The sequence below is a fragment of the Octopus bimaculoides genome, chromosome 10, assembly GCF_046866305.1.
Source record: "Octopus bimaculoides isolate indiv1 chromosome 10, ASM4686630v1, whole genome shotgun sequence".
Taxonomy (NCBI): Eukaryota; Metazoa; Mollusca; class Cephalopoda; order Octopoda; family Octopodidae; genus Octopus; species Octopus bimaculoides.
The window spans coordinates 68,070,012-68,090,011 of NC_142937.1; the positions used below are offsets into that span (position 1 = coordinate 68,070,012).

Sequence of the window (20,000 nt, forward strand, 5' to 3'; positions counted from 1 at the left end):
AAGTATTTTGCTCGATTTGCTAACAATTCTGCCATCATGCCGCCTTGGAAAAAATATGAAACGCTTCATGCGAATCATTCTTGTGCAAGGACCATGCTATTCATCTCTGTATCGTTCCACTTTTAGAATATGTACTGCCGAAACTAGTTTAGATTATTATTAATATTACTATAGTGGAGGCGCAATGGCCCAGTGGTTAGGGCAGCGGACTCGCGGTCATAGGATCGCGGTTTCGATTCCTAGATCGGGCGTTGTGAGTGTTTATTGAGCGAAAACACCTAAAGTTTCACGAGGCTCCGGCAGGCGATGGTGACGAACCATGCTGTACTCTTTCACTACAACTTTCTCTCACTCTCACTCTTACTTCCTGTTTCTGTTGTGCTTGTAATTCAAAGGGTCAGCCTTGTCACTCTGTGTCACACTGAATATCCCCGAGAACTACGTTAAGGGTACACGTATTTGTGGAGTGCTCAGCCACTTGCACGTTAATTTCACAAGCAGGCTGTTCCGTCGATTAGATCAACTGGAACCGTCGACGTCGTAAGCGACGGAGTGCCAACAACAATATTACTATAATTTGTTCTTGCTGAGACCGGGACCCATGTGAGTGTTTGTGTATGTAGTTGTCTATAATTAACAAGCGTGTAATTGTTAATATGTTCGTGTGCATGTGTGTGTGAGACTGTTTTCGTGCGCGCGCGCGCGTGTGGAGAGGTGGAGTTGAGGAGAGTTTTATACGGTAGATGTAATCTTCCGCAATAATCTAACTAGAAATGACTTGACCATGAATGTATAAAAAGAACATCATCTCTTATTAGGATTTGAAACTAGAAGCAATAACTGTTAAACATGTGTTTCACTATCTATCGTTATTGATGTTATTATTGTTATTTCGTCAAATAATAGATCTAGTGGAGCAAAACTGTGGTTCCATTCGTGACCATCTTGTCCTAACTTTAGACACATTTTACTCATAGATATATCATACAATGTATACTTCATTAAGTGAGTCGTTTGAGGAAGATTTAACGACTATTTCTAGCAAGGAATTGTAGATGCTTGTGCATGTTTATATATTGTGCCGTATTTTAAATGACAGGTTTGCTAGTTTCATACAACTGTATTATATACATTGCAAACAGATGCTGGGACAGAGGTACTAACTTTAGCATTCTATAAAATAATTAAATTTATATATAATATAAAAGTAGTATATAATTTCTCATGTACACAACTAACCAACACAGATTGTAAATTAACTACATTACACATCGAAAGATACATGTATGAATGTAAGTATATATTAAAGTATATTTATAAGTAAACATATATATTTATATTCATATATGTGTGTATAAATGCATACAGACATATTCAAACATATAATATACTCATATATATACATGTATATATGTATATGTATGTATGTATATGTGTGTGCATATATATATATATATATATATATATATATATATATATATATATATATATGTGTGTGTGTGTGTGTGTGTGTGTGTGTGTGTGTGTGTGTGTGTGTGTGTGTGTGTATATATATATATATATATATATATATGTGTGTGTGTGTGTGTGTGTGTGTGTGTATATATATATGTGTGTGTGTATGTGTGTGTGTGTGTATGTGTGTGTGTGTGTGTGAAACGGATAGAAGTAGAGACATCAAAAGACCGCTCTTATACAATAGAACAGAGTGATGAATTATTATTAATACAGAGAAAATTATTAAAATTTCGCACATACACCTATATATTTATAGCTATGGTTGTCTCACTTTCTCGCTCTCACACTCTCACAAACCTCTCTCCCTCCCCTCTCTCCCCCCTCTCTCTCTATATATATATGTATATACATATATTTTACCATTAATTTATATAACCAATAAGAAAATTTTCTTATTGCTATATGAATTAATGGTAAAATAGTTTTTTTACCCGTACGCATTTATTGCACTTGGTAATGCAATGAAAAAACACTAGTGTAATAATAATTGGGTATTCTTCCAGCAGTGTATTGAATAGATATTATCCCTTAGTGGGTTGGATTAACAAGCCCTAACTTTCTCGGATATATATATATATATATATATATATATATATATATATATATAAGTATGTAACATATATATGTGCGTAGTGTGTCACTGTGTTTACGTCTAAGCCCTTCGATCGCTTGATAACTGGTGTCGGTTTTGTTTACGTCCCAGTAACTTAGTTGTTCTACAAAATAGACCGATAGAATTAGTACCAGACTTGAAAACTTTACGTACTGGAGATGATTTATTTGATTAAAACATTCAAGTCAGTGCCCCAGCATGGCCACCGTCCAATGGCTGAAACAAGTAAAAGATAAAAGATAAATCGGATTTAATCACCGTAACGCAGTTTTCAACGAAATCACATACTTGGAATTAATGTGTAATTTCTGCTGTAGATGGTGACGTCGAATGAATTTTTGTTATCGCATTCGTTTCTTTCAATCATTTGTAAAGAAATTTATTTGTATTTGATAATATATTTTTTCATTAATTTAAATAAAATTTACTGATGAAATAGCTGCAGAAAATTAGAATATAATTCTATTTTCCGAACAGTTTTTTTTTTCTCTATTATTTCTTCAAAGTTAACAATCTTAACACATCAATAAGAAATAAACAAACAGCTTAGAATTAAAGATAAATGATAGATATGTAAATATATAATAAATAAGCAAACATATAAAGAGGTAAAATAAGTACAAAAATAAGTAAATAAATATCAAAGTAAAGAAACACGAAGATACTTAAGAATTGTTGAAAGAAAATAAGGAAATATATTTTGAAGATAAATTTAAATGTAAATAAATGCGAAGTACAGCGTAAAATAGGTAAAACCGCCAAGAAAATGATTGTCAGCAGAAATAAGGTTAGACAATGTGACATTGTTTTAAAAGGGAAAAGACTGTTTGTAGCTTCATAATCAATATTTCAAGGAGATTTTAAATATATGAAACAAATTATTCGCTGAGAATACATTTTATTTGAGTTGATTTTCTTTTGTTCGTTCTTTCATTCTATCATGAGATCACTCTTTTACTTTCGTGCGCACCATATGTGTTTGTGTGTAACTATGTAAATCTATTTTCTGTATTAATACTTTATGTTTTGCTTGTATGTGTATATATATTTGTGTGTTTACGTTAGTTGTCGTGTCTTTTGTACACTGTTCTATTTTTGTTGTTGTTTAATTGAAGACAATAACTATTGTTCCTAATCTATGTGTATATGTGCGTGAGCAGCTGTGTAAGTATGCGTGTAGTATAAAATAATAAAATGTGCGTGTATGCGTGGTATAAAATACCTGTGTTGGTGTAATGTATGTAGCATAAAATGTATGTGCTTGTGTGTTTTACTTCTCTCAGTCACAATTTCGTCTTGATGTCACTTAAGACCAAGGACAACCCTGACTGAAAAGACCTACAGTAAAAGGTTTTTCAGTTCTGGTCATCCACCATTTTAGACCCCAACCAGATGCCACTGTTGCGGTACTGTCTATGACAGACCAAAACGGGTGAGTGATGTCGGATTAAAAGTATATATTCAAATTTGAAAACGGGCTCGAAATTGTTTGTTGTTCCCCCCCCCCAAAAAAAAACCCGGTAATATTCACTATAAAATACCTTTAATTTGATTTAAACTTAGTGGTGACAGTAAAGACAGGTTTTATTGGCATAAATCTTCCAAGAATTGCAATAGTTTCTCAGAACTTGTTGACGCTACCAAGAGAAATAGATATTCAAATTACTAGCTTAGAACAAGAGATCTTTGTAGGAGCAGTTGATACATTTGCGAGAGATGAATTCTTAAGATATTTGTGAATACCGACACAAACAATTATTCTTGGATGTTATTACTATTATTAACGATGCAAGCTCTCAGCAGTTTCTTGAAATCAGCATTCTCTACTCTAGAAGTGTGGAGTTGACATCTCTATGGAATTCACATCCGTTCACATTACCACATCACTATAAGCGACAAATGATTCTATTATTCCTCTATATGTATTATAAGGCAGGGGAAACAATTGCATCGTTGCATGAATATATCAATCAAAATGTGTGAACTGCCAAACTCGACTGACTTCAGATGATCCCGACAGTTTATGGCTTATGATCCAATGCCTAAATAACATCAACTATACCAGTGTGATCTAATGCTTAGGGTCGTTGTTTGGATACCTAGACCCGACGATGCGTTCTATCATTGAGCAAAAACACTTCATTTCACTTTGCTCCAGTGTAATCAGCCGGCAACAATGAGTAACACTGCAACGGAGTAGTGTCCTGTTCATGAGGAATGTTGTAGAGTCAGTTACTTATAAACCAGCCTTATGAATTTTGGGACTCGAGATAGTAATGTCTAAGTTTTGATGATGGTGATGATGATGATGATGATGATGATGATGATGATGATGATGATGATAAGGCGGAGGAAGAGGACGACGACTATGACAATGAGGCATCACCTAAAACTATAACCATTGCCAATAGCAACAATATGTAACATCCTGCAAGAATTAGCAATATTTATCTAACAACGCATATAAAACTAAGAAATGAAATAATATTTGCAATATATAGCAAGCAGACACTTTGTTTATTTTTCATTCTCTGTTCGAGTTCTGAAAAATAATTATCGATATTTATTTACTTACAGCTGTTCTGCTACACGCAATTGGTCACTTATTTAAGTGGAATGCATAGTCGAGAAACCCAACCCTAGTGCCAGATATTACACTAGCTCATATTTTACCTTGCTGGGAAGGATGAAAGCGCAAGTTAACATTAGCAAGATTTAGACTAAAGGAAATAACTAAGTGTTCCCTATGGAATTATGTTCACTACTTTGTCTATTAAAAGCAGTAGTTTTATTTAATCTCTAAAACTGTCAGTAGTCCCTTATATATACTGGGGTAGGTTAAAAACTCTCTAGATACTGCGAGATACCGACTTCTTTTGTTACAGTCACCTTTTGCAAACTATATATCCGAATTCTCTGTGAATATCTTAGTTCGTGGTTAAACTGCGAAGTCTTCAACATTCTGAAAAGAGTAGTCTGTTAGCTCTGTAGAAACTTACAGTGTGGATTTGGCTAATAGTCTATCACAGACGTTCTCAGTTGGGGTACTGTGTCACTCTGGGATATCTAGAATATTAAATACTTTTTCTGTTCTCTATACACAGAAAACACGTATAAGATTAGAAGGAAAAACGAACGTTATAAACTAATTAATCTTTTTCTTTATATTAAATATTTACTGATCAAATGAATTGAAAGAGTAAAAGTTATCACCTTTGAACTATGATTTCTATGAAATTCTGTTAACATTTTGAAACAATCAATTTAATGAATATTTTCTTGGTGTTTTTGTTGTTTGCATTTCATTTTGAAGTTCACTCAAAATGAATAAGTTTGTAAAGGGCGATTCGTAGCTGACGGCAGAACGCACAGTCAAAGTGAAGTAATAGTTAACCTATAAAGACTAGTAAATAAATATTATAACTTAGTGGAGAAGAATAATTAGGAGTGTGTCAACGAGAACTGGCAGTCTCAAGAACTCGAAAACTACACGTACGGCCTGAGAGAGTAGACAGTATTTTGAATCATATATCAGTCGATTTTCCTTTGTATGGACAAAAAAAAATACCGCGAAAAGGAAGCTAGAAATGGTGAACCGGCACCCTGACGCCGCTTGCTCTTTTTTGCATGCCATCGACGACGACGGCGATACCTATTCATTCTGCCGGTTGTCATATGCTTCTCTCAAAACGTAAGCTATGCGAATGTAAGCTCATATCGTAAAAGAATGTTGAAACCGCGAATAGCTCAGGAACTGGACCTAATCTTCGTGGCCATATCCCTTGCCATGAGAACTGTGGCTATTATCAATCGTCTGTGTGAAGAAATTGAGTTATGAAGCAAGAGTTCAAAGTGTATTAAAATAGCAGTTTACTAGTAAACACTTTGCATGTAAATCATGTTGACTGTGTCAAAAATAATGTTCTATTCCAAAAGACGTCAGGAGTAAAGAAAGTGTTCTGGCTGCTGGCTATGTTGCTTCAGGAAAGATTTCCAGGACTCAAAAAACTCGTGGCGGGGGTGTGGACACTCATGTATGGATGAAGAGCTCAGGATTGAAGGCTGAAACCGAAGGTTTTATCATAGCAGCACAAGATCAAAGTTTGGCAACCAGGGCTTACCACTACAAAATAATGAACGGTGGCACTGGATGAAACAGTTGACCACATCTTAACTGGATGCACAGCGCTTGCAAAAACCGAATATATTCATAGACACAATAGAGTAGCGCAATATATCCATTGGAAGATATGTAAACACTACCAACTTCCAACTTCAGAAAGATGGTACCAGCATAAACCTGAAACTGTCACCAGAAAAGATGATTTAACAGAACTCTGGGACATGCCAATCAATACTGATAAAGAAATCAAGGCAAACACGCCGGACATAATCATCAAAGATGGGAAGAATAAGAAATGCTTAATAATAGATGTGACAGTACCATCAGTGAGAAATGTGTTCATTAAAGAAGTTGAGAAGTTATTTAAGTACAAAGACCTAGAAATAGAAGTGACTAAGACGTGGGGAATGAAAAGCAGCACAGCACCAGTGGTGATTGGAGAGTTAATGCTAATTAAAAAGAGTCTTGATAAGCAGCTCAACAATCTCCCTTGTAGTGTTACCGTGGGAGAACTTTAAAAAATAGTGTTGCTAGGTTCCGCACACATTTTACGCCGTGTACTCTCCATCAGATGAGGACCTGCTGTGACCCTAGGGACAAGAGACGACCTCGGTTCTGCAGAAGATAACGGATCATATTTTATTTTAAAATGGTAATAATAATAATAATAATTATAATTATAATTATAATTATAATAATGGTTTCAAATTTTGGCAAAAGGCCAGCAATTTTAAGGTGGTACTAGTCGATTCCATTGCCCCAGTATTTGGCTGGCACTTATTTTATCGCCCCTTAAATGATGAAAGGCAAAGTTGACCTCGTCAGTAATAATATTTATAACTATAATTTCAGATTTAGACACAAGTTCAAAAAGTTGTGAGGCGAAGATGTGAGCAGTCAATGCTATATACTACAGCAGTTAAATGATACTTTATGTTATTAACCCCAAAAGATATGAAAAGCAAAGATTGCTGCGATGAGATTTGAACTCAGAACGTAGGAACCCGAAACTAATCCACAAATTGCCTTTGTTATTTTCTTTCTGACTCTAACAAGTCTATCAATCTACCGACAATCAGACTGTAGTTTCAACCGAATATACAGTTTAGGTTTCTTTAGAATTCTAGTCAGATTTTTAAACACATTCTTATTCAATTTTCGATAATGTGTGTAATAAATATGACTGCTTGAAAGGTGAGCTAGTTACATTGATGTGTAGTGGTGACCATTTGAGTTGAAATGTAATAAATTGGTTTGGGGTTCGATAGTGAACCAGCAGATATGTTTCACTCGTTTATTCCTTACTTTCAACCTTCCTACATTCTTTTTCTCCATTTTTGTCCTCTTATTCACTCTCTTTATTTAACGTTTTCTCTTTTGAGTTTCAACAAAATTTCTTTTGTAATACGTTTTCTCACTTCGTTATTCTCAATGTTTTGGTCTCTCCTTCACTTTCTCTCTCTCTTTCTTTCACCTTCTCCTCTTCTCCATCATCCACTTTCTTTCTCTCTCTCTTGTTCTCTCTGCTTCAACGTATCTCCTCTTTCCTTCTACTTCACTTTGACATCCTCTCTGTCTTTCCACAGTGGATAACCACTCGCACACACATAAACACTCACACATACTCTCTCATACTCTCATATACTCACATACTCTCTCATATACTCACACAGCATACAACAGAATCCCACGCTTATACATTTAAAAGTACAAATGAAATAAAGAAATACAAGCATAAATGCATGCACAAACACTCACACAAACACACATAACACAATATTCCGGTGTTAGAGACACTACTTAAAATACATGTAAAATAAAGAAAATAATAAATCGCCGTTTGCACTAATGTATTGTAAAATGTATTAAACTAAGTGGTCTGTTTAAGTCATAATCTCATATAAAGTAATGGAAACTAATTGAGGAAACCCGTGTCCATTATACAGGAACAAACTATATTTAATATCGACCTATATTAGAAGACATTGTATTTTTTTTAAAGTTTAGTCTTCAGAGAAAGTCGTACCCATAATCCTTTACAGGGCTTTCAGCCGGGTGAGAAACGGAGAGGAAAGTATTCCCTAGCCAGAAAACTGGCCTTAATAGAAGCACTTAACATATCAGATCGTGATATGAAATGAGACGTCGTCCGTCTTTACGTTCTGAGTTCAAATGCCGGCGGGTTTGACTTTCATCACTTTCGGGGGAAATAAAACTCCACCGGGGTCGACTTTGCCTTTCATCCTTTCAAGGTCGATTAAATGAGTCCCAGTTGAGCACTGGGGTCGATGTAATCAACTTACCCACTTCCCCGAAATTGCTCGCCTTGTACCAAAATTTAAAACCGATATTAAACAAGAGACGAAGGTGGAGATCTGGCAGAATCATTAGCATGCCGGACGAAATGCATAGCGCTTTTTCGCCTGTCTTTACGTTCTGAGTTCTGAGGTCGACTTTGCCTTTCATCCTTTCGGGTTCGATAAATTAAGTACCAACTGCGCACTGGGGTCGATCTAATCGATTGGCCCCCTTCCCCAAAATGTCTAGTCTTGTGCCTAGAGTAGAAAAGAATCGTTAACACGCAGGGCAAAATGCGTAGTGGCATTTATTCCGGCTTTACGTTCTGAGTTCAAATGACACCGGGGTTGACTTCGTCTTCCATCCTTTTCAGGATCGATAAAATTCCACCGAAGTTAACTTTAGCTTTCATCCTTTCAGGGTCTACAAAATAAGTACCGGTTGAACACTGAGGTGGATGTGATCAACTTACTCCCTCCCACGAAACTGCCAGCCTTGGGTCAAATTTGAAACTAATATTAAACAAGAGACAGTTTCATATTATGGATAACACTCCAGTATATGTATGCACGCGCGTGAGTGCATATGCGCGCACAGTTGTGTATGCAGGATATATATTCATTACTTATTATAGCCAATTTAATAAACTGCGTATAAGTCTGGCACAAGTCCATGACTAATATGAGTAGAAAATGTAGTCACTTTAATCGATCCCAGTTCAAGATGGATGTTTGTTCCTTCGATTACAGCAATATCAAAAGTAAAGATGGCTTCGGTATATGCAGGCAACTAAATACTTTAAGATGTTTTATGATTCTGCCACCCACTGTTATTAGAGTCAATATAACTCATAAAAATATCTTTAGAAACAAATGTTATTTGGAACTTAATATATGGATGTATGCGGGGGATATAGCAAGACGTTCAAAGATATTGCGTGGTATCTAAGAAATTAAAATATTGTGGGAGGTATACAACAAGATAAGGATATGTTTTGTTCTGGTTTTAGTTGGGTTTTTTTTTCCATTTTGAATGCATACTTCGGAGTCACTGTCACATTAACTACAGCTGGTCTACGTCTTTTAACTACATGATTGATAACATTTAAGAAGATATTAAATGAAAATGCAATCGATATTATAAATGATATTATAATGATAATAGTAATATTAATTTATTATTTTTGCTGTTTTTGTTGTTATCAATATTAATAATAGCAACAACACCAGTAGGAGTAAGATATCAAATCATAGTATAATATCATTAGTCATAATTATATAAAATGTTATGACGATAGTGAGGAGAGTATTAATGATGACGATGATGTTGATGATGATGGTGAGGAGAATAAGAGTGGTGGTAGCTGTGGTGGTGGCAGCGATGATGATGATGATAATGATAATGATGAAAATTGTTGTTGTCGTCATCATCACCATCATCATCATCGTCGTCGTCGTTGTTGTTGCTGTTGTTATTGTTATTATTATTATTATTTCTACATATTCGCATTATGTTTTTTCATTATTTGCTTTGTTACTTTTTAAATCGTATTTTACCTCCCGTTGTATATTATGAACAAATATAATAAGTTGATAAGAATTTGTTTATAATCCAAGAAAGATTAGTGGTTTCTTCATAATTTTTTTGTTATACCTTCTATGAATATTTCACATTAATCAGTAATGTTTTGTGATTATACAAAACTTAGTCATATTTGAAATGACGGTCTGTCTGGTTAAACTGGAAGAGGCTTTGATAAAAAGAATTAAAGAACATCAACGACGACTCTGGACTCGTGTGTTCTGAATTTTAGATGAAACATTGTTTATTTACTTTTTTGTTTGGGTGGGTAGCAGTAAGATAACCAGACTTGTACTTCTCAAGCAAATGTCTGGTTTGTGATTTATCTGTATATTGTATGTTTACTTGCCTAATATGATGTGTCTGTATATACTTGCTAAGCTATTGCAATGCTACGTATTCTACCAATGTGTCAAGGTATCGATATGCCAATGAGTCAATGTATCTATATATCTTATGTATCTATTTGTTGATGTGCCAATGTGTTGATGCGTTGCTGGGTCAGTGTTGATGTGTCAATGTGTTGATATGTCAGTTTGTCTATATGTCCATGTGCCGATGAGTCAACGTGTCAACGTGAAAGTGTGTCAATATATCAATATGTCAATGTAATATGTTAGTTTGTCTGTGTATCTATGTGTTGACATGTTACTGTATCTGATTCAATATGAGAGTGTGCTGATGTGTCGATGTGCCAATGTGTCGATATGTCAATGAGTCAATGTGTCTATGTATCTGTGTATGAATTCGCCGTGTTAATGTTTTGACGTGTCAGTGTGTCAGTGTGTCAATATGTCAAGTTGTCCATATGCCGATGAGTCAATGTGTCAAAATGTCAACGTGTCAATATATCGACATGTCAGTGCATTGATCTGTCAATTCGTCTGTATCAATGTGTTGGCGTGTTACTATGTCTGTTTCAATGTGACACTCTGACGATGTGCTACTGTGTTGATGTGTTAATGTGTCGATTAGTCAATGTGTCAATGCATTTATATATCTATGTATCAATTTGTCGATGCATCAATGTGTTGATATGTTGGTGGGTCAATGTGTTGTCATGTCAATGTATCGATATGTCAGTCTGTGTCTATGTACCGATAAGTCGATTGTCAACGTGGCAAAGTGTCAATATATCGATCTGTCAATTTGTCTATGTCAATGTGTTGACGTGTCACTGTGTTTCTGTGGCGGTGTGACGATGTGCCAAAATGTCGATTTGTTAATGTGCTAATATTTCTATATGTCAAGGCATTTATATATTAATCATTACTGTTTAGTCAGGAATCAGCGGTAACCGAGGACTCGGATCAAAACTTTTTAGCTATGACATCTTTTCAGGTATATATCTAGTACTACATCATAAATTATATCTTTCTTTTTTAAAACACATTAGTATGTGTTGTGAAAGATATTTATCTGCTATTGGTTGGGTTATACCTCTGATCAAATATATCCCCACCAATATTTCCGGCATGATCTTGCACCTTTGTGCATATATTAGCGTGTTTGTATTTCTGTGCTGTTATTTATGTGTCGATGAGCGCATCTTAGCGTCAGTGGACTCGTTTTAAAGGACTGATCTAATGTGTGTTTTTGTTAGTCTGTGCACGAGCATATTCTCACATATTCAGGTGTACGTCTAATATTGTTACGGGAGAAATGCTTAGCAGTATTTCGTCCGTCTTTATGTTCTGAGTTCAAATTCCGCCGAGGTTGACTTTGCTTTTAATCCTTTCGAGATTGATAAAATAAGTATCAGTTGAGCACTGGAGTCGATGTAATCGATTTACACCCTCCCACCAAATTTCAGGCCTTGTACTTATAACAGAAAAGATTATTGTTGTTGTTTTTGTTGTTTTTGTTGTTATTATTATTAATATTCATTACTATTTCTTACTAAACATGACATGAGGTGATAAAACAAGGATCCTCGCAGATGGACTACAATAGCTCAGTATAAAACCAGTGAAGAAGAGCATGCTATATTTGATAAAATTCGAAGATTTACATACAGACAATCATAGTCAGCTAATAGGGTACAAAGATGATTTTATTGTCAAACCGGAAACCTAGAATCGAATGCTTGCGACATGGTAATTCTGCTAAAGATACCCAAGGTACTACGTGATGTATTAAACTTGGTAATGGATTCGGCCTACGTCCAAAGTAGGTAACAACGGGATATAAATAAAGAACCGGAATAAATACAACCAGGCATCCAGTCCGATGTCCTCAGAATCCTGCTAACCCAATCTCCTAGATTTGCACATTTTATCAAGTGCGAAACGATGAAACGCGAACTTGACTTCGTCAGCGTTTGAAATCAGAGCGACGAGGGTAAGGAGTCGTGTTGCATGTGGATATTAATTTGCGTGTTAGTACATAACATACAAACACACACACATACACGCACGCATGCAAACACAAACACTCTCACACACACATATATAGATATATGTGTATGCATATATATATATATATATATATATATATATATATATATATATATATATATATATATATATATATATATATACATATTTCCATATATATATATATGTACATACATACATCGATATACATACACACCCACATATATACACATGAATATATGCATATATATATATATATATGTGAGAAAGTTGGTATGTGAAAGCACGTGGTTGGATGTATAAAAGATAATAAGAGTGAAAAAACTACAGAAGGCTTGTTACATGGTTAAAGTATATATTTAAATTATGTCAGAAAAATGTAAGAAAAATGTTAGAAAAATGTTATAAAATCTTTTTGGTATATAAACATTGTATTTTGAGAAATAACCGGTTTCGTGTTGTCTTTTCAAATTTCTCTACTTCATTGAATCGTGTTATATATATATATATACATACATACATACATACATACATACATACATGCATATATATTTGCATACATATGATAATTAGGGTGCAAACGTCGGTCTGTAGGTGTTTCGTCTAATAAAAGCCCGAAAAATCGGTTATCTAAATTAATCACTAATCGTTTCGTTTCCAGTATCCAACAGCGGATTTAGTTGACATAGACTAGAATCAAATTGCATTTCCTATTCTACGAGAAAGAAGAAAAATTCACTTAACGTTGTTCAGCAATGCATCATCATACTGGTATCTGGAGCGACCACGTCCGAGTAAGATTAGCGTTACCGTGTAAGTGAATGATTAGGTGCACATACAATTGAAACCAAGGACCAGTTCATATCAGCAATTAGCCTTCTTCTTGGAGAAGAAAAAATGTAATCCAGTGGAAGAACTGTTTATGTGTTTGATATTGTGTTGTAATTGGGTGGCATCAGCAGCTTTTGTAATGAGATTGGCTGTATAATTGGAACGAAATTAAACGAAATAGCTTAGTTGTTTGTTATGCAGCAGTTATGGTAGCTGAAATGCAGTGTGCCGTAAATGGATGACATTCGTGTTATTTATTAATTTATGTATACATACAGGGATAGATACATGTATACATATATATATATATATATATATATATATATATATACACACATACATACATACATACATACATACATACATACATGTATATATATATATATACATATATATATACTTACATATATACATATATATATATATATCATATGCGCGATCGACTGAACGCACATTGTATTAGGCTGGATTTAAAAGTATTTAATAACAATATAGCTCGGCTGCACGTTATTTACTTAGGGCTACACACACACACACACATGTATGTGTATACGTTTATGTGTTGAATCTATATATATATGTGTGTGTGTGTGTGTGTATATATATATATGTATGTATATCTATATATATATATATATATATATATATATTATGGTGTACAAATCTACATCGGTTGTCAAGAGCTATCCAACAGACATACACACACATGTGAATACATATAATATACCTATGTCCGGATGGTTTCCACACACTTATCGTCAACAAAATTGACTCAAAAAGTATTTGTCAACCCGGTATTACAACAAAAAGAAACGTCTCCGAACTGCTACGCCGTTATACTGAACCCAAAACCATGCGTTTGGCCAGTGAACGTCATGACTATACAAGTTAAAATTATGTCATGAAGCTCATTAGCGTATGGCTAGCAGAAACAACCGTAGATGCCTATACATGCATGATTCATGTTGATGTGTATAACTATATATGATTCAATTACATTGATTGAATAACTTCATTTATGCGTTCGGGAATTTGGTTGACAGCCTAGGATTTGCGTTTTCATTTTCCTCTCCTATATATATATATATATATATAAAAACAAAAGTAAATGAGTATATGCATATATACGTACAGGTATGTGCATACCGACATCCACCTGTATGTATAGGTGCATATCTGGGTACAGGACATTGCAAACAAACGTAGACGAGAACACACGAGCCACATAGAGAACATTCTACTTCATCAGCTACCCACGTTTTAACACCGGCGTTTCGACGAGCTTCGGGCAGGACGCAACGTTAAAACGGCTCGTCCCATGGATCGCAGATTAAATCTGTATACGCAAATTAAATCTAGCCATGGAGGAATGTAGTGGCGGACGAAAAACAAGACAGGAAAACAAACAGAAGGCTTTACGGCCAGACGAGAAAAATTATGTGTGTATGAACGCGATGAGGCACGGAACCGAGAGACAAAGTGGTAGCGTGTGTTACTTGGCGAAAGCCAAGGAAGGAAAGGATTATTGACCGGAAGCATGTGACCATGCCGGTGTAAAGGGAAGAGAGAGAGTGGTAGAGGGAGAAAGAGAGGGAGGAAGTAGAAGAATGGTGAGCAACGAGAGGAAAAGAGAAAGAGAGGAAATACGAGGGGGAAAAAGGAGATACGTAGTAGTAACAGAGGAAGAACAAGAGGGGTAAGGCGAGATACGTAGTAGTACAGAGGAAGAACAAGAGGGGTAAGGCGAGATACGTAGTAGTACAGAGGAAGAACGAGGGGGGGGGAGAAAGGAAAGAGAAAGAGATAGAGTAGCGTCGGAGGATATATATATATATATATATATATATATATATATATATATATATATATATATATATATCCTATATATATATATATATATATTGATAGAAAAGACAACAAAATAAAGAAAGAGACCTCGATATCATGCAAATAGAGAAATTTATCTGTAAAAATATGTGATAATTATTCGGTAGCCATGATAAAACTCCGAGTTTCGGATGCCGGGGCGGAAACCTACGCCGCCATCTCTTCGCTTATCTGGCCATTGAAACCGAAGATAATATATATATATGGCCAAATGACCGAAGAGGTGGTGGCGTACGTTTCCGCCCCGGCATTCGAAACTCGGAATTTTAACATGGGTACCGAATAATTGTTTTATATATATATATATATATATATATATATATATATATATATATATATATGTATGTATGTATGTATGTATGTATGTATGTATGTATGTATGTATGTATATATAGTGATGGCTGATAGTCAACTTAATGTGGGAATCCCAGGAAAGGGATGAATGCTACTGCTATTTAGCCCCAAGAAACACCGTTTCTAGTTGACTACGCGACACAAACGTTCTGTGTCTTTAAGTTTTCAAACAGAGGAGATAAGCACCTCCACCCAACAAAGCCAGCTGTAAATTTTAATTCCTTTTTTTTTTTGCATTAAACCTTTTTATATATATATATATATATATATATATGTGAGTGTATATGTTCATATGTATCTGTTATTATGTATTATGTTCCGTAAAAGTCGTTGTATATTTAAAAGAGATTTGTAGGATATAACCAATATTTTACTGATATATTTTTTAATAAATTACATTCAGTACTTCTTGCTTATTCAAATGAATTTACTGAAAACAGATGAATCTTCACGATTAATATTATTACAGATTAATGGTGGGATTTTGTCTATAATAAGATCAGTTTCTTACTTCCTTATTTACTTATCATTAATTCTAATTACCAATACAGTGATTTTATTAAATTATTTTTGTGTATTATTATGCAACTGGAACAAGTCAGTGAGCTGGTTGAATCGTTATTGCGCCGGACAAAATGCTTAGTTTCATTTATTCCAGTTATTTAGGTTTTGAGTTCAAATTCCACCTATGTTTTTCATACTTCCAGATTCAACATTGCTTTTCATCTCTCCGGGGTCGACAAAATATGTACCAGTTGGGGACAGGGCTCAATGCAATCGACTTCTCCTCCACTCGAAATTGCAAGCCTTGTGCCAAATTTAGGATGAAGTATGAGAGGTAACTCGGGAAGTATACTGTTGCCACCATGGATATAACATCAGGAAATAGAATATACAAGGTGCATTCCAGAAGGTTTGGGACTTTTTTCCGGAGAAGCAGTTATAACTGTCGTAGATTTTTGTAATTTTAATACATTATTATACAGTTAATAAGCTGACCTACCAACATTTTTATTCCAGATTAAAAGAGGCAGCTGCTGTTACAGCACTTTGAACACGCCTTGCCAAACTCTGCTTGTCACAGGTGACTAGTTTGCAGAATGAAGTCAAACGTGAAGACAGATTAGAAGCTTGCTATTTAATAAAGTTTTCTGTTAAACTGGGAAAAGACGCTATGAAATGCTCCATACTGCGTATGGATTTTAACTTGTTCGAGATGAGCATCTGTTTTTTGCTCGCTCGAAAAAACAAGTACGCCGAGAAACTCATGGTGATCCCCTTTTTCGACAGCAATGCTACATCTACAACCACTAGATTCCCACTGGCCAAGTGGTCAACAAAGAGTACTTTGTGGAAGATTTGAGGGAGTTTATGAAGAGATTGCGTCGCAAAAGGCTACAATTCTTCCCCTCGATTGGTGGCACCAGCGCTAGGATAATGCAATATCATCTTCGAAACAAATTTCTTAACAGAGATTAGCATGGAAACGGTCCCTCACTCTCCCTGCAGTCGAGGCCTTGCTACCTGAGACGTTCAGTTATTCTCCAAGCTGAAGGTGAACGTCAAGCGCAGTCGTTTTAAAGGTATTGAGATGAAGGAGGCTGTGGCAAGATCCGGGACTCCTTCACTTTTGAGGACTTCCTTGGGATCTTCACAAAGTGGTGGTAGCGCTTTAACAAGTACATTCTGAGTATCCTAATTTGAAGGCTATAAAAGTCTCAAAACATCTGGAATGCACTATATATATGTGTGTGTGTAGGTGTGTCTATATATATGGTGCGTATACTAAATAATGAACTGAATAGTAATTTTCAAAAGGAAAATATTAATTTCATTAAAATAAAATTAAATGAAACATTATTCAAAAAGTAAGAAAACAAAACTGAAAATAAATTTTCTGTGTTGACATTATATTAGCGAAGTTTACAAAACGCACAGGCACCCTTCTTTCTTTCTCTCTCTATCTCTGTCTCTGTCTTTCTCACTCTGTATATATATATATATATATATATATATATATATATATATATATATATATATATATATATATATATATATATATATATATATACATATATGGGAGAATGTACGAAAAAAACAACAACAGACGAGGACAGGTGGTGTAAACAACAAAAGGATGTATTAGTTTGACGCTCGGGAATACAGAAAGTCTTTAACGTTTCGAGCTAGGCTCTTCAACAGAAAGAATACGAAGAAAAGAAGGAGAAAAACACGGAGAAAAAAAATTGAATGGTCTTACACATATATATATATATATATATATATATACATTCACACACACACACATTCATATTGTCCCACTATTCCTCCCCACCTCATCCTCATCTTCTGTCTTTATGATTTTTCTCTCCCAATGATCTCTCTCTCCTGCATGTTTATATGATGCAAAGCGTGACTGTACAATCAACTCACAACCAGAATTTATATCGTCCGCAGCATGCTTCATGCTCAGCTAAATAAGGTTTTCTTTCAAAATTATTTTGAAATAGTCGCCACATTTGTAATCTACGAGTTATATTTGTAATGGAAATATTGTCTTTTCGTGCACACTCACACACACACATGTAAATGTGCGCATATATATGTGTGTGTATGAGTCTATGTAGATGTATGTATGCATATGTCTATGTGCATGTGAGGTAGTATTAAAAACTTATTGGGCTTGTTATCTATGTATATAAAACAAAAAAGGAAAAGATGTCTGTGTGTATAGTACTATGCATTTCTACAGTTTTCAACCGATTTTCACCAAACTTTACACACACATTACTTACGCGCCAAGGATGGTTATGCACCATAGGATTTTGTCCAGAGCTCCTGCGTAAAGCGAGAAATCGGGAAAAAAGGTGTTTTACACGAGTCTTTTCTAAAAACTTCTGCTGTTTTCAACCGATTCTCTCTCTTTTCTCTGTTTATTTCTCTCTTCTCTCTCTTTTTCTCATTCTATTTGTCTTGCTTACACATATTCTCTCTGACCCTCTGTAATAGTTCCTCTCTTTTAGCGTCTGTCTGTTTCTTTCACTCATTCCCTCTCCCTCCCTCTCTCACTCCCCCCTCTCTCTCTTTAACTTACACACTTCCTAACTTCTGTCTATAAACTGAATTCCGTGTATTTCAATTAGTCGTGCGGGAAAAATCTCTGTCGTTACGGTTTTTGTACGTTGTCCATGAAAAATAATTTACTTATTTTTAATTTTTGTTCACCCAGTGTGCTTAAATTCAGTTTTGCCACATCTGCCGAAAAATTGACTTCAGTGTATTTCAATTTTATCATGCATAAATATCTTTGTCTTTACGGTATTTGTACGTTCTGCCTACAACATTACTTATTTTTGATTTTTGGCACTCCGTCTATTTAAATACACTATTTTCATTTCTCCGTCTATCGAAGAACGTTGTGCGAGCGGTCGTGCATGTATGTGTATGATCGCTATACGCCATATACAGCCGATAGTCGTTTATTACTAACCAATGAGATTTCAACCACGTGACAGAGCGGTCATACTTATGCATACATATACATATACTTATATATATATATATATATATATATATATATATATATATATATATATATATATATATATAATGGTGGTACAACAGTACACTAATATTTACTGGAAATAGCAGTCGATAATATACGAGGCTATAGTAAAGCTTCACTATATATACTGGCAAAGATGTGTGCTGGCGGCGAACATAAGAAATTTCATCTTACCTATATGATGAACATCAGATAAATGTCTAGCTCAGATGTTGGTAATCTGGGACCTAGGTTTCAAACTCTTCAAGATACGTTTGTTAACGTATACTTGATTAATTCTCTTCAGGTAGATTTACCAGAAAAAATTTCAAATGTTGCCACATCAATGCCAGTGTACTCGCCAGAACGCCTAGCCGCTAACAGAAACGAGAACAGTGAAAAAGTTTTCAAAGAAAAAATTTAAATAGTGCAATATAAGTGTATTGTCTTCTAGTAAAACAAAGCACCATACGATTAAAGTATAAATATAAATATAGAATGGTAGTACAACAATGCACCAATATTTACTGGAAATGCATTCAAACATATGCGATGCTATAATAAATCGTCACTGATGTGGCAACATTTGAAATTTTGTTCTGGTAAATCTAGCTGAAGAGAAGTAAATCAAATTTTCGTTAACAAACGTATTTTGAAGAGTTTGAAACCATCTGGGTTGGATAGTTATCTGATGTTCTTCATACAGGTAAGATGAAATTTCTTATATTCGCCGCCCGCACACATCTTTGCCAGTATATATATTGAAGCTTTGTTATAGCGTCGTGTATTATCTATACATTTAGCAGGGTAAAATATATTGATAATATTGATTTGTGAGAGAAATTAAATATACCATTTGAAGTTTTCCCCAAGCGA

At 34.9% G+C, this 20,000-nt stretch overlaps 1 protein-coding gene and 1 pseudogene across 3 annotated transcripts in view; one reads left to right on the plus strand and one right to left on the minus strand.

Annotated features, from left to right (window-relative positions):
* Window positions 1-20,000, plus strand: part of LOC106883815 (uncharacterized) — a 1,126,149-nt gene that overhangs the window by 1,057,307 nt on the left and 48,842 nt on the right. The gene's annotated exons all lie outside the window — the stretch shown is intronic.
* On the minus strand, window positions 50-150 carry LOC128248976 (U6 spliceosomal RNA; annotated as a pseudogene).